The following is a 16,468-nucleotide window of genomic DNA, read 5'->3' on the forward strand; positions in this document are numbered from 1 at the left end:
AATGAGTTTAACTGGGGGATAGATTCCTTCAAAGACGGCGTATCAAACGAATTGGTTAGAAAATCAGTACCTGCAGTTGCCAAATAATCCCTATACCTATATATATTTGATTATCGCCACCCAAAAACAGTAATTGAGCGAAAAAATCTTTTAGGAAAAAATAGAAACAACATGGTTGCTATACAGCAACCAAAAATTAAATAAACAAAGAAGTGCTGCTGAAGAATATTTTTTTGTTCCCATCGAGGGGTTGCTCAATGTGCTGGTAACTGGCGGTAAATAACTGGAACACTTTTTTTCAGGATTTTTAATTAAGTGGTATGTCGTGTCGTTGTATTAACCATCGAGCTGTCAAATTTAACTATCGCTCTGTCAATTTTAACCATGCTCCAGAGTAGGGTTATTTTGCAAATAACTTTCGAAGTGTCAGATTTTAACTAAAAGTTAAAAATTTCACCAAATGGTTCACAGCCTTAAACGCTTTGCCGTTTGACTCAACTCGCCTGTACTAATTGCCGCTAGCTACAGATGCAATTTGCGGATGTGACTCAAAGGCAATTCCAATACTTATGGGGTTTTCGATTGATTGACACCGGTGTAGTGGAGTGCACTGAAACTTATGGGGTTTTGCACTTTCTGGCAGAAGTGTAGAAAACTGGGTATGTTCCATTGACACTTCTGCTAGTAAGTGCAAAACCAGTGCAATCCACTACACCGGTGTCAATCAATCAAAAATCCCATTAGACAAATTTTCTGGCGGCGGAAATGAACTTGATTGTTTTTCGCGTTTTTCTAAGACGGCGGTTGATGTTTGGCTTAAGCTTAATATAGGGATCTTTAGTTTGGAAAAATTGTCTCAGTTTTTCATATGTATTGATAACGGGTGTCGTTACGAGTACAATCATATTGTTTTTAAACCTCGATTAGTCTTGTCTGATTTTTAAATAAAAAAAAACAAATTAAATTCAGCTAACAAACTGACAGTTCTCGACAAACATATGATTACGGCTTAAAAGTTAACTGTCAAAAATCTCTTTGAATGGAAATTCCGGACAAACCGTTACTGGCTAAATACAGTTCATAGCAGTTAATGAAAGAGAAAGCTTTTCTTTTTTGTTTACTACAAACATCTGTGATTGGCGAGTAACGGTTTTTCAGGAATTTCCTTTCAAAGAGAATTTTGACAGTTGGCTTTTAAGTCGTAATCATATGTTTGTTGAGAGTTGTCCTATTGAATGACGTGCCTGCAAACATTTTCGTTCGCCTTATTGTTAAGCAGGACAGCGCCCCACACAGCATGGTCAGGTACTTTTGCAATCCGCTAACAGCTTGCAATCCCAAGTTTCATTTGCAAACTATAGTAGATCTGATGAGCAGGGATGCCACATGGAAATTTGTGTTTCTATCAAAAAAATCTTTTTACCATCTGTGATGACTAAAACAGGAAAAAAATCTGTGAAAATCTGTGATAAATTTCCAAAAAAATCTGTGATAAATCACAATATTTCCAAAAATCTGAAATTTTCAACAAAATGCCAAAAATCTGTCATCTGTGAAAAAGAATCTGTGATCAAAAATTGTGAAAAAAAATCTGTGACATTACAGATAAATCTGTGAAGATGGTAACCCTGCTGATAGTCTAAGACTATCAGCACCGGTGCGTAAGCAAATGCGTGTGTATTTTGATTACGCTAAACGATAATATTTTATTTAGGCACCCGTTTTCGCACCGGTCGTTGGTAAATAGGTTTCCAAAATAATAATCTGTTTTTACACCGGTAGTTGTTATTATAGCAACGTTACACTTTTTTGCAATCATGCAATAAAATAATCGTTTTTTAATGATATGGACTTTATTCAGTGAAAAAAATATTGCTAGAAAGAAAATACATTTATTTATTGAATTCAATAAAACCATTTTAGTAACAAACATCGTTCTCTTTTCTAAAAATATTTTATTGCAATGATTGTAAAATTATTCAAACTGGAAATGTTTATTGAGATTAAAAGTTAATTATTGTTTCAATGAAAAAAATGCTCATACCATTAATTTTGCCGTTTGAAGCAATAAACATTGTATTATTGAATTGAATAAGACATTTTTTGTTCAAATATGCTAAAATTCTCTATGTAATAAAAATTCTAAGAAATGTTATGGGTTCGGAACGGACAACGAATTCTAATAAATAATGTTTACCCAGAAGTTATTGTCTGTAGCACATACTACGGCCGCTCTGAATCAGGAGTGTAATGAAAAGGATCTCATGCTAGATATTACAAACAAACTTGCAGAGAAGGAACCTTTACGACCATTCAACGATTGTTTTGCGGAAACAGTTTATACGAACGATCATTTTCGAATACGCTTTCGTTTTTATGTATTTCGAAGCCTTTGAAGAGGAGCTAATATTATATTGAAAAGCCAGAGAAAGTTGGGTTTTACCAAATTGGCGATTTGCGGCAAAACCAAAATTAGTCATGCGACACCTATGATTCAGCTCATGAACTGGCAAAGTGATACAGTTTGCTTTTTTTCACCCGCAAGTGAGTCGTAGCTTACTACTAAAACTTCATTTTCTTTTCGGAAAAAGCTTACCCCTGCCAAAATATGAATGAAACGAGTAAGAAATTTAGTTTTATTTGCAACTATTCTGAAATAACAGCCATTTGCAACTATTTGACTCATACATTTCTTAGAAATGTAATCGGGGTATTATTGTGGTTATAAAAAATCGTTCTGTAAATAGAGTTCCAACTCGAAACCGAGACCCAATCAGTTCCAATGCCAAACTCCTTCATATTTTGGACTACGTAGGAGATCCAGTGAAGACTATCAGAGAGAAGGATCGGCTGTGTATGATACAAAGCTCCTATTAGCCGGATATATTTTTCCTAGCGTGATCTGGAGTTTCATGAATTTACACCATCTCATAAAGGTTTAGCTTAACTTAAGAGGAACGGGAAATGATGTTGCGGCGGCTACGGTGCTCAACAAATTACATTTCGGAACAGCACACATATAGCTTTGTGAATAATATTAGAAATCACCATGTTTTACACTCTTTTCGCAAGATGTTTTCTCTTCATCTTATAAAATGATGGTTTTCCTTCATTTTCATAAACAATTATCAACAAATTGTTCGGTGATTTGGTGTTTAAAAGTTATTTTTTACCAATGTTTACAGAAAATATATGCACTATGACAGAACAGAATGAAATCAACAACACTTTGCTTCCTGCGCTATCTGTGAGCTGTTTCAACGTAGAATCGCCAATTATACGGAAGCCATCTGACGTACGTCCTTCAGACGCTGCAGTCAAATATATTCGGATGGGAGAAAAATTGCGCGTTAATGTATGTGAGAATACTGCCATACCCCAGGTAATAGACGTTTACACTGATTTTTACATAAATTTTGTAGCCCAAATGTCCATCAGCTGTGGTCATATTGTATACAGCATAGCCGGGTAAACATATCTGGGTTTTAAGTATATTCAAAGGCAATTTTGAATCGCAGAATAGTGGGCTTATTCATGAATACTTGGTACGCTGGGCTGTAACCATTCGAAATGAAAACATTACTGTACAACTTGGGCAGAACAGTATACAGTAAAACAAAAATAATTAAGTGATGGTATTTTATGTGTGGCTTCAATAATAATATTAACTTGCGTAAAATGCGTTTTTGCCTAGGTTGATACATGGAGCACGTTGTTATAGTAATCATATCTCATCTAACTAACCTAGAACTAGAATCAGGAATCAGTAGCGACTGGTTCAAATAGCACGTTCCGCATGTTGATCGGAGATTTGTGCTTAAAAAACAATTATCAAAATTCACGTTGAGAGGAAGTTCCAAACCAATATTCACCAAACACATCTAGTGCTCGTGAACAAAAGGAGTATCGTCAACTCTTTCGTGACTGCTGTGAATTGCGCTGAGCCAACAATAGTTTCTCCGGAATTTCCCCTCAATGTGGATTTTGACCCATACCAAAAGTAATTTTACTTTTGCTATTAATAAATGACATCCAATTCAGATTGTATGTGTAAAACATATAACTATCTTTTTTAAGCAAACAACAATTAGTGTCTGTGGTATTATAGAGTCCCGTACAGAGGACTGCGCAACGCTGCCTAAAATGATGACATCTTCTTTGTTTCTGGCACCCATAATTTTTGCTGTAATTTTGAGTGACTTCAACCGAGTTACACAATAAATTAATATGGAGTGAATTGAAAACCCACTGTTTTGTGGCTTATAGCACTTTATTCTTGATACTATTCCATGTAATTTATTTTACATTGTTACAAAAAAAGCATAATAAACTGAATACAGTGTCTTGTTTCGACGATTGAAATATATCGCCATGACATAAACAAGGCCTTTGGCAACAAGTAGCCGCTAGCCGGCGCTACTATCGGCCAATAGGCTTCCAGTAATCGATATATGAATTTTGCGTGCACCTATGGGTAAAGTAAAGTTCAATCGGAAACTCTGGTTGGTTCTAATTCGTATTCGTAATTCGTATTCCGGCCGATTTCCCGAAAAAGCTTAACTGTGTAGTATTCCGGCGCCAATAACACAACTAATTCTAATTACAATCGGTTGTATCGCTGGAGCTGAAATACTAACTACAACTACATCTACTTCAAGAAATAAACATTAAGTGCGTACCCTGGAGCAAATTGGTATTGGTGAATTCAACATTTTGTCGTCGATACGGTAATTCCAAAGATAGAATCAAATAATGAGTTATTGCTCAAAATTTATAAATTTGATTCCAATTTATCAGTATGGCAAATGACATAACACGGAATCTTGTTTTCAAACAACGGTCCTGCGGGGTAGTGCCAAATTTCGCTGCTTACCAAATTGGTCATCAAATCCACATCCATGTATCCACAGTTTGCACAAAATTGTCGGAGTAAGTCAAAAACTATTGCAACGAATTAACAAAAGTGGCTATCCTAGAATTATAGGACATTTCCACATTGTTCGACGCGGAATACTTCTAGTAAATTTATAATAAACGTCTTGAAACAAGCAATTTCATTGCCCAACAATAAATTATAAAGTTAATTACATTTCGTGTTACTGTTTCTAAGAACAATATTAGAAATGTTAAAATGTATTAAAAATATCATTTTTATAAGTTAAGTACAACCACCAAACCCCGTCTACTCCCGCCCTGCCCTTATTTACAGACTAAGTGAATTGAATTCCAAGTGCATTCACGTTCATGCATTTCACTATACTGCCTATGATCGCAAGTCAGTCCCATGAAGATAGGAAATCCCATAGAAAACGGGGCAAATAAGCGATCTTGGGTAGTATACAGTCGTGATTCGCTGGTTGGGCCACAGCCTTGTCCAACTAACGAATTTGATTCGCTAGTTGGACCGACTGACAAATGTCAAAAACTCTCCAAAGGAGATGTTGGCAGTGTAAATGCATCTGTTCTTATCTCTAAATATTGTCAGATTGATTGTCAAAGTAAATTTGGCACGATATTTTGACGTTCAGATGCTTTTTAGTTGGACAATGGTCAAACTAGCGGAGGTCCAACTAAAAGCAATCCAGTTAAAAAGTGTCCAACCAGCGAATCACGACTGTACACCACAACACAATATTATCCCTCGAAAATATGATGAACCACCGGATGAAATGAGATGGTGATGGTGTAACAGGTGTGATCTGTGTCCTGCCATGCGTACCTATTAGCAATTAAATGCAAATTTTTACTACTGGTCCTGAATTAAAAACTTTGCGCGAGAAAAATACACGCATTTTCTTTCTTCTCGAAGCTTAGCTTCCACAGTCCCCAGAATCATCACCATTTGTTCGCAGCGATTTTCGATTTTCGTTGGACACTATCATTAGCTTTCGTATTGGCCTCCACATATAAAAATTTTCGGGCTTTTACAAGCTTCAAAGCCAATGAAATTTCGCTTCTTGCTAGCATCCCATCAATCGGATCCTGGGACACATCATGCCCAGCTTGACATAATGCTACATCTTCCAGTTCAATCCGAGCTGCTTAGATGCACTAATTTTTACTTCCACGCAGAAAACATACAGCATAATCAAAACTGTGGGTAATTGAATACAAACAAATGCTGTTCATTGTATCAAACGACAAAATAATTGGTGTAAATCGAGGTTTGAAAGTATATTTTCATTAAAGTTACAATAAACTTTTAATTTCAATAATTGTTTTAATTTCTGTAAACTTTAAAAAAAGTGGTATTGAATTCAATCAAATAATTTATTGTCTCACAACCGATAGTTTTATTTATTGAGCTCAATCCATAATTTTATTTAAAAAATCTTTCACGAGTCGAATCAAAATTCACGCAGAACACTTCTGCATAACATTTATCGCGAGATCCTATTTTTTACATTTTCCTTTGTTTTGCCTCCTTTCTGCGAATAGCAACGTTGGCGTCGGTTGGAAGAAGTTACCAAATATAGACACTCGCTGTAAACCGAAACGATAAGTTTCCATTTCCCAACCTGTTTACCAACCGCCGGTGCGGTGTCGTGTTATGATGACGGTTGGTAAATTGCTTATACCCACGCCCGGTGCTGATAGTCTTAGACTTTTTAATTCAGGACCAGTAGTAAAAAGAAGATCACAACGATAATGGTTTATCACACACTCTGCAGCGCTTAGTTCAAAAACGCTTGATTTAATTGCAAATAGGTACGCATGGCAGGACACAGATCACACCTGTTACATCATCACCATCTCATTTCATCCGGTGGTTCATCATATTTTCGAGGGATAATATTGTGTTGTGGTGTACAGTCGTTATTCGCTGGTTGGACACTTTTTAACTGGACCGCTTTTTAGTTGGACCTCCGCTAGTTGGACCATTGTCCAATTAAAAAGCATCTGAACGTCAAAATCTCGTGCCAAATTTACTTTGACAATCAATCTCACAATATTTAGAGATAAGAACAGATGCATTTACACTGCCAACATCTCCTTTGGAGAGTTTTTGACATTTGTAAGTTGGTCCAACTTGATTCGCTAGTTGGACCGACTGACAATTCGTTAGTTGGACAAGGCTGTGGCCCAATCAGGGAATCACGATTGTATACTACCCAAGATCGCTTATTTGCCCCGTTTTCTTTGGGATTTTCTATCTTCATGGGACTGACTTGCGATCATAGGCAGTATAGTGAAATGCATAAACGTGAATGCACTTGGAATTCAATTCACTTAGTCTGTAAATAAGGGGAGGACGGGGTTGGGTGGTTGTACTTAACTTATAAAAATGATATTTTTAATACATTTTAACATTTCTAATATTGTTCTTAGAAACAGTAACACGAAATGTTAATTAACTTTATAATTTATTGTTGGACAATGAAATTGCTTGTTTCCAGACGTTTATTAAAAATTTACTAGAAGTATTCCGCGTCGAACATTGTGGAAAAGTCCTATAATTCTAGGATAGCCACTTTTGTTAATTCGTTGCAATAGTTTTTGACTTACTCCGACAATTTTATGCAAACTGTGGATACATGGATGGGGATTTGATGACCAATTTGGTAAGCAGCGAACGTCACGTTCAAAAATTTTCGAACGTTCCACTGTTTAACCTACCTATGATTAAGACCCGTGTCAGGCCATGGCAAACACCTGATGATGCTTTGGCTCGTTCTAAGCACAGACAAACAAATATAACGATTCGAAGACTGATTTGGGAAATATGTACATCGATGATACTCAAAAGAGCACATCTCAACATTACATTACATTATTGTCGCCTCAGCTCATCGCATCGACTGTACACCACAACACAATATTATCCCTCCAAAATATGATGAACCACCGGATGAAATGAGATGGTGATGGTGTAACAGGTATGATCTGTGTCCTGCCATGCATACCTATTAGCAATTAAATGCAAATTTTTACTACTGGTCCTGAATTAAAAACTTTGCGCGAGAAAAATACACGCATTTTCTTTCTTCTCGAAGCTTAGTTTCCACAGTCCCCAGAATCATCACCATTTGTTCGCAGCGATTTTCGATTTTCGTTGGACACTATCATTAGCTTTCGTATTGGCCTCCACATATAAAAATTTTCGGGCTTTTACAAGCTTCAAAGCCAATGAAATTCCGCTTCTTGCTAGCATCCCATCAATCGGATCCTGGGACACATCATGCCCAGCTTGACATAATGCTACATCTTCCAGTTCAATCCGAGCTGCTTAGATGCACCAATTTTTACTTCCACGCAGAAAACATACAGCATAATCAAAACTGTGGGTAATTGAATACAAACAAATGCTGTTCATTGTATCAAACGACAAAATAATTGGTGTGAATCGAGGTTTGAAAGTATATTTTCATTAAAGTTACAATAAACTTTTAACTTCAATAATTGTTTTAATTTCTGTAAACTTTAAAAAAAATGTTATTGAATTCAATCAAATAATTTATTGTCTCACAACCGATAGTTTTATTTATTGAGCTCAATCCATAATTTTATTTAAAATAAAAATCTTTCACGAGTCGAATCAAAATTCACGCAGAACACTTCTGCATAACATTTATCGCGATATCCTATTTTTTACATTTTCCTTTGTTTTGCCTCCATTCTGCGAATAGCAACGTTGGCGTCGGTTGGAAGAAGTTACCAAATATAGACACTCGCTGTAAACCGAAAGCGAGTGTCTATATTTGGTAACTTCTTCCAACCGACGCCAACGTTGCTATTCGCAGAAAGGAGGCAAAACAAAGGAAAATGTAAAAAATAGGATCTCGCGATAAATGTTATGCAGAAGTGTTCTGCGTGAATTTTGATTCGACTCGTGAAAGATTTTTATTTTAAATAAAATTATGGATTGAGCTCAATAAATAAAACTATCGGTTGTGAGACAATAAATTATTTGATTGAATTCAATACCACTTTTTTTAAAGTTTACAGAAATTAAAACAATTATTGAAATTAAAAGTTTATTGTAACTTTAATGAAAATATACTTTCAAACCTCGATTCACACCAATTATTTTGTCGTTTGATACAATGAACAGCATTTATTTGTATTCAATTACCCACAGTTTTGATCATGCTGTATGTTTTCTGCGTGGAAGTAAAAATTAGTGCATCTAAGCAGCTCGGATTGAACTGGAAGATGTAGCATTATGTCAAGCTGGGCATGATGTGTCCCAGGATCCGATTGATGGGATGCTAGCAAGAAGCGAAATTTCATTGGCTTTGAAGCTTGTAAAAGCCCGAAAATTTTTATATGTGGAGGCCAATACGAAAGCTAATGATAGTGTCCACCGAAAATCGAAAATCGCTGCGAACAAATGGTGATGATTCTGGGGACTGTGGAAACTAAGCTTCGAGAAGAAAGAAAATGCGTGTATTTTTCTCGCGCAAAGTTTTTAATTCAGGACCAGTAGTAAAAATTTGCATTTAATTGCTAATAGGTACGCATGGCAGGACACAGATCACACCTGTTACACCATCACCATCTCATTTCATCCGGTGGTTCATCATATTTTCGAGGGATAATATTGTGTTGTGGTGTACAGTCGTGATTCGCTGGTTGGACACTTTTTAACTGGATTGCTTTTAGTTGGACCTCCGCTAGTTGGACCATTGTCCAACTAAAAAGCATCTGAACGTCAAAATCTCGTGCCAAATTTACTTTGACAATCAATCTGACAATATTTAGAGATAAGAACAGATGCATTTACACTGCCAACATCTTCTTTGGAGAGTTTTTGACATTTGTCAGTCGGTCCAACTAGCGAATCAAATTCGTTAGTTGGACAAGGCTGTGGCCCAACCAGCGAATCACGACTGTATACTACCCAAGATCGCTTATTTGCCCCGTTTTCTATGGGATTTCCTATCTTCATGGGACTGACTTGCGATCATAGGCAGTATAGTGAAATGCATGAACGTGAATGCACTTGGAATTCAATTCACTTAGTCTGTAAATAAGGGCAGGGCGGGAGTAGACGGGGTTTGGTGGTTGTACTTAACTTATAAAAATGATATTTTTAATACATTTTAACATTTCTAATATTGTTCTTAGAAACAGTAACACGAAATGTAATTAACTTTATAATTTATTGTTGGGCAATGAAATTGCTTGTTTCAAGACGTTTATTATAAATTTACTAGAAGTATTCCGCGTCGAACAATGTGGAAATGTCCTATAATTCTAGGATAGCCACTTTTGTTAATTCGTTGCAATAGTTTTTGACTTACTCCGACAATTTTGTGCAAACTGTGGATACATGGATGTGGATTTGATGACCAATTTGGTAAGCAGCGAAATTTGGCACTACCCCGCAGGACCGTTGTTTGAAAACAAGATTCCGTGTTATGTCATTTGCCATACTGATAAATTGGAATCAAATTTATAAATTTTGAGCAATAACTCATTATTTGATTCTATCTTTGGAATTACCGTATCGACGACAAAATGTTGAATTCACCAATACCAATTTGCTCCAGGGTACGCACTTAATGTTTATTTCTTGAAGTAGATGTAGTTGTAGTTAGTATTTCAGCTCCAGCGATACAACCGATTGTAATTAGAATTAGTTGTGTTATTGGCGCCGGAATACTACACAGTTAAGCTTTTTCGGGAAATCGGCCGGAATACGAATTACGAATACGAATTAGAACCAACCAGAGTTTCCGATTGAACTTTACTTTACCCATAGGTGCACGCAAAATTCATATATCGATTACTGGAAGCCTATTGGCCGATAGTAGCGCCGGCTAGCGGCTACTTGTTGCCAAAGGCCTTGTTTATGTCATGGCGATATATTTCAATCGTCGAAACAAAACACTGTATTCAGTTTATTATGCTTTTTTTGTAACAATGTAAAATAAATTACATGGAATAGTATCAAGAATAAAGTGCTATAAGCCACAAAACAGTGGGTTTTCAATTCACTCCATATTAATTTATTGTGTAACTCGGTTGAAGTCACTCAAAATTACAGCAAAAATTATGGGTGCCAGAAACAAAGAAGATGTCATCATTTTAGGCAGCGTTGCGCAGTCCTCTGTACGGGACTCTATAATACCACAGACACTAATTGTTGTTTGCTTAAAAAGATAGTTATATGTTTTACACATACAATCTGAATTGGATGTCATTTATTAATAGCAAAAGTAAAATTACTTTTGGTATGGGTCAAAATCCACATTGAGGGGAAATTCCGGAGAAACTATTGTTGGCTCAGCGCAATTCACAGCAGTCACGAAAGAGTTGACGATACTCCTTTTGTTCACGAGCACTAGGTGTGTTTGGTGAATATTGGTTTGGAACTTCCTCTCAACGTGAATTTTGATAATTGTCTTTTAAGCACAAATCTCCGATCAACATGGGGAACGTGCTATTTGAACCAGTCGCTACTGATTCCTGATTCTAGTTCTAGGTTAGTTAGATGAGATATGATTACTATAACAACGTGCTCCATGTATCAACCTAGGCAAAAACGCATTTTACGCAAGTTAATATTATTATTGAAGCCACACATAAAATACCATCACTTAATTATTTTTGTTTTACTGTATACTGTTCTGCCCAAGTTGTACAGTAATGTTTTCATTTCGAATGGTTACAGTCCAGCGTACCAAGTATTCATGAATAAGCCCACTATTCTGCGATTCAAAATTGCCTTTGAATATACTTAAAACCCAGATATGTTTACCCGGCTATGCTGTATACAATATGACCACAGCTGATGGACATTTGGGCTACAAAATTTATGTAAAAATCAGTGTAAACGTCTATTACCTGGGGTATGGCAGTATTCTCACATACATTAACGCGCAATTTTTCTCCCATCCGAATATATTTGACTGCAGCGTCTGAAGGACGTACGTCAGATGGCTTCCGTATAATTGGCGATTCTACGTTGAAACAGCTCACAGATAGCGCAGGAAGCAAAGTGTTGTTGATTTCATTCTGTTCTGTCATAGTGCATATATTTTCTGTAAACATTGGTAAAAAATAACTTTTAAACACCAAATCACCGAACAATTTGTTGATAATTGTTTATGAAAATGAAGGAAAACCATCATTTTATAAGATGAAGAGAAAACATCTTGCGAAAAGAGTGTAAAACATGGTGATTTCTAATATTATTCACAAAGCTATATGTGTGCTGTTCCGAAATGTAATTTGTTGAGCACCGTAGCCGCCGCAACATCATTTCCCGTTCCTCTTAAGTTAAGCTAAACCTTTATGAGATGGTGTAAATTCATGAAACTCCAGATCACGCTAGGAAAAATATATCCGGCTAATAGGAGCTTTGTATCATACACAGCCGATCCTTCTCTCTGATAGTCTTCACTGGATCTCCTACGTAGTCCAAAATATGAAGGAGTTTGGCATTGGAACTGATTGGGTCTCGGTTTCGAGTTGGAACTCTATTTACAGAACGATTTTTTATAACCACAATAATACCCCGATTACATTTCTAAGAAATGTATGAGTCAAATAGTTGCAAATGGCTGTTATTTCAGAATAGTTGCAAATAAAACTAAATTTCTTACTCGTTTCATTCATATTTTGGCAGGGGTAAGCTTTTTCCGAAAAGAAAATGAAGTTTTAGTAGTAAGCTACGACTCACTTGCGGGTGAAAAAAAGCAAACTGTATCACTTTGCCAGTTCATGAGCTGAATCATAGGTGTCGCATGACTAATTTTGGTTTTGCCGCAAATCGCCAATTTGGTAAAACCCAACTTTCTCTGGCTTTTCAATATAATATTAGCTCCTCTTCAAAGGCTTCGAAATACATAAAAACGAAAGCGTATTCGAAAATGATCGTTCGTATAAACTGTTTCCGCAAAACAATCGTTGAATGGTCGTAAAGGTTCCTTCTCTGCAAGTTTGTTTGTAATATCTAGCATGAGATCCTTTTCATTACACTCCTGACTCAGAGCGGCCGTAGTATGTGCTACAGACAATAACTTCTGGGTAAACATTATTTATTAGAATTCGTTGTCCGTTCCGAACCCATAACATTTCTTAGAATTTTTATTACATAGAGAATTTTAGCATATTTGAACAAAAAATATCTTATTCAATTCAATAATACAATGTTTATTGCTTCAAACGGCAAAATTAATGGTATGAGCATTTTTTTCATTGAAACAATAATTAACTTTTAATCTCAATAAACATTTCCAGTTTGAATAATTTTACAATCATTGCAATAAAATATTTTTAGAAAAGAGAACGATGTTTGTTACTAAAATGGTTTTATTGAATTCAATAAATAAATGTATTTTCTTTCTAGCAATATTTTTTTCACTGAATAAAGTCCATATCATTAAAAAACGATTATTTTATTGCATGATTGCAAAAAAGTGTAACGTTGCTATAATAACAACTACCGGTGTAAAAACAGATTATTATTTTGGAAACCTATTTACCAACGACCGATGCGAAAACGGGTGCCTAAATAAAATATTATCGTTTAGCGTAATCAAAATACACACGCATTTGCTTACGCACCGGTGCTGATAGTCTAAGACTATCAGCACCGGTGCGTAAGCAAATGCGTGTGTATTTTGATTACGCTAAACGATAATAGTATATTTAGACACCCGTTTTCGCACCGGTCGTTGCACAGTGGGACGAGCCCGGACTTAAGTCCATATATGAAGGTTATGCAATATTCTCACTAGTATTTTTCTCGTAACAGCTAAGCCATCAGAGACATTTTCACGAGATTTTAGGTGATTTGAATGCAAAATGATTTTTTGACAGCTTTTTGAAGGGCATAACTCAAGTGTTTTTTGCATTATTTGACCATAGGAACTACATACGGTTATTCTCGTTTTTCAAAGAAACGGTTGATTATATGAATTGCATTATTTCACCAAAATTATCCGTGTGATAAAATTACATCGTAAAATCGCCAAAAATAAGTCACTAGTTGGTTTAGTTAGTGTTTAGATAACTGTTTGTCATGAATTTTTATTGAATTCGAACTTCTAAAGCGAAAACAACAACGACGCCCGTGAATGCCCGCGATCACACCATGCTCATTCGAAAGGTTTTCATTTTCTCTTTAATATGAACCTATGCTAGTTTTGCGAAAACTTGCGATAAGCAGTCAAAATTTAAAAAAAACTGTGGATGGAGACTCATGGTTATTAATGATATTTAATTTGAATATTCACTTTATAACTAGAATAATGAAACTAATTTATGCACTACTTTCAAATAGCATTTAGAGCATGATCTACAAAGGTTTTACTAGTGATCAAGAGTGAGGAGCCGAGTGGGAAGTATGGTTTTTAAGTGGTAAAGGAATTAAGAATGTTTAACCGTTGTGTGTCCGACGCGGTACCTGGGTATTTTTATATGTTTCAATTAATGAAATTCCTATGTTTATCCATAACTGGAAATTGAAACTTTGTGACATCTTAGAACTTCACTAAGTCAAGCTTTTGGGTTAATAATATTGTTGATATAGTAAGGGTGGGAGTGAGGAGGGGCTCCTGATTTTTTTACTACGTAACAGGCCGACGTGGGTACCCACAAAACTAAAATGCCCATAACTAAGGTAATATCCAACCGATTTCGATACTTTTGGCTGTTTTGGATTCAAGAACTCATCCATATTTGGACTTGGTAAAAATGAGTCGGGTTACTTAATTCGGTTCCCGGGAATCCGGGTTTCCGGAAGCAGGTTCCTGTGCAGGAGTACTATTTGCGAACTTCAATGAAATACTAGCAATATGGGTATCAAAAGTCTTGGAATTGCATCAGTAGGCTGTATCTCGTGCTTTTGGAACCATTTGGTGATATGAACTTGTAACGGACATTCCGGAGCAGGTTCCCGTGGGGCCGTGAATGGCCATTCCATTCCAATTCCATTTTTCAAATTGTCATAGGGTCCCGTAACAATAAAAACAGACTTCCGAGACAATTTGAAGCGTTTTGATACTCATATTACTAGGACATTATTAAAATTTACAAATCATATCCTAGTACTGGAACATTACTCCGGAAAATCCGGATTACCAAAAACCAGATCCATTATTCCGGTTCTATTGTACAGAATCTAAAATTGGACGAGTTTCTGAATCCAAAACATTTAAAAGTGTCCAAATCGGTTAAAGGAATCCATAGTTATGAGCATTTCAATTTGTGGGTACCCGGGTACCCTCGTTGGCCTGTTAAAGGTGTTTTTTTGTTGGACACATAACTATTAAAAATCAGTAAATATTTTCAACCATTGAAATGTGTCACAAAATGTTTCATGAACTATTTTTGCTAACTTACGCAATAACTGTCAAATTGAGTGAACACAGTTGAGTTCTAGTCATTTGGTGAGACTATTTTATCCGAGTTTGCATAGCACTGATATAGCTTAAGGGTGTGCGATATTATCCAAATAAAATAAGACCATTTTTAAATGAACCATATACGCGAAAAAAGGATTTTGGATTTATTTTTATTTAAGGTATGAAATAAGCAATCTAAGTAACTTAAAACACACCTGCGAAAACAAAATCGTTAACCATCTTGTTGATTAGTGAATGTTAATCAATATTCCACTAAGACGCTCAAAATGTTTGTTTTGAAAATGAAAGAAAATGTAGTTTTCATACCAAGTAACCCACTAATGAATTAAACGTTCCAAAATTAGTCGATCACATCTTATTTGATCCTTAAAATAATATAATCATTTCTGAAGCCCCATAATGAGATGTCAATCAATTCGTTTCAATACGGAAAATAAATTCCAAAATTACAATTGAAAGAAATCATTATTAAAGACAAAATATTTACTTTTGAGCCTCTTTAATAAGTAGTAAAGTTAATTTCTATTTTTATAACCAACATAGGAATTCAGCGCACAAAAATGTCTTTAAAAAATTTTTGAACCTTCACAACAAAATAATTATTTTTGAGCCACCCTAATGTATGATGATTTTTTTTTACAAGTGTTAATATCAAAAACGATTTAGCACACGAAAATTAATATACACAAATTTTAAGGACGATTTAGAAAAGAAAATATTTTTGAGACACCCTAATGAACAGTAAATGTTTATTTTTGAGATGTTTTAATATCAAAAACGAATTCAGCGTACCAAAATTACATAAAAACGTCCTATATGAACCGCTACGGAAAAGTTTGGACTTTAGTCCACATTTTGTTCTAAGTCGTGCCACTGTGCGTTGGTAAATAGGTTGCCAAAATAATAATCTGTTTTCACACCGGTAGTTGTTATTATAGTTACGTTACATTTTTTTTGCATTCATGCAATAAAGTTTTTTTTAAAAAAAAAATTAATTATATGGATTTAATTCAGTGAAAAAATATAGCTAGAAAGAAAATACATTTATTTATTGAATTCAATCAAATCATTTCAGTAACAAATATCGTTCTCTTTTCCAAAAATTATATTATTGAAATGATTGCAACATTATTCGAACTGGAAATGTTTAT

General features: G+C 35.4%; 1 protein-coding gene across 7 annotated transcripts in view; it reads right to left on the minus strand.

The window, feature by feature from the left end:
* The window catches only part of LOC131682841 (cytoplasmic phosphatidylinositol transfer protein 1), a 550,652-nt gene that overhangs the window by 4,092 nt on the left and 530,092 nt on the right, over window positions 1–16,468 (minus strand). The window contains exon 1 of one of the 7 annotated variants that reach the window (XR_009304178.1): window positions 71–618. The exons of the other annotated variants lie outside the window; for them this stretch is intronic. The gene's annotated coding sequence lies outside the window, so the exon portion shown is untranslated. Of the gene's footprint in view, window positions 1–70; window positions 619–16,468 lie in introns of those variants that run through there. 7 annotated transcript variants of the gene reach the window in all.

This window comes from Topomyia yanbarensis, chromosome 2 (genome assembly GCF_030247195.1).
Source record: "Topomyia yanbarensis strain Yona2022 chromosome 2, ASM3024719v1, whole genome shotgun sequence".
NCBI lineage: Eukaryota > Metazoa > Arthropoda > Insecta > Diptera > Culicidae > Topomyia > Topomyia yanbarensis.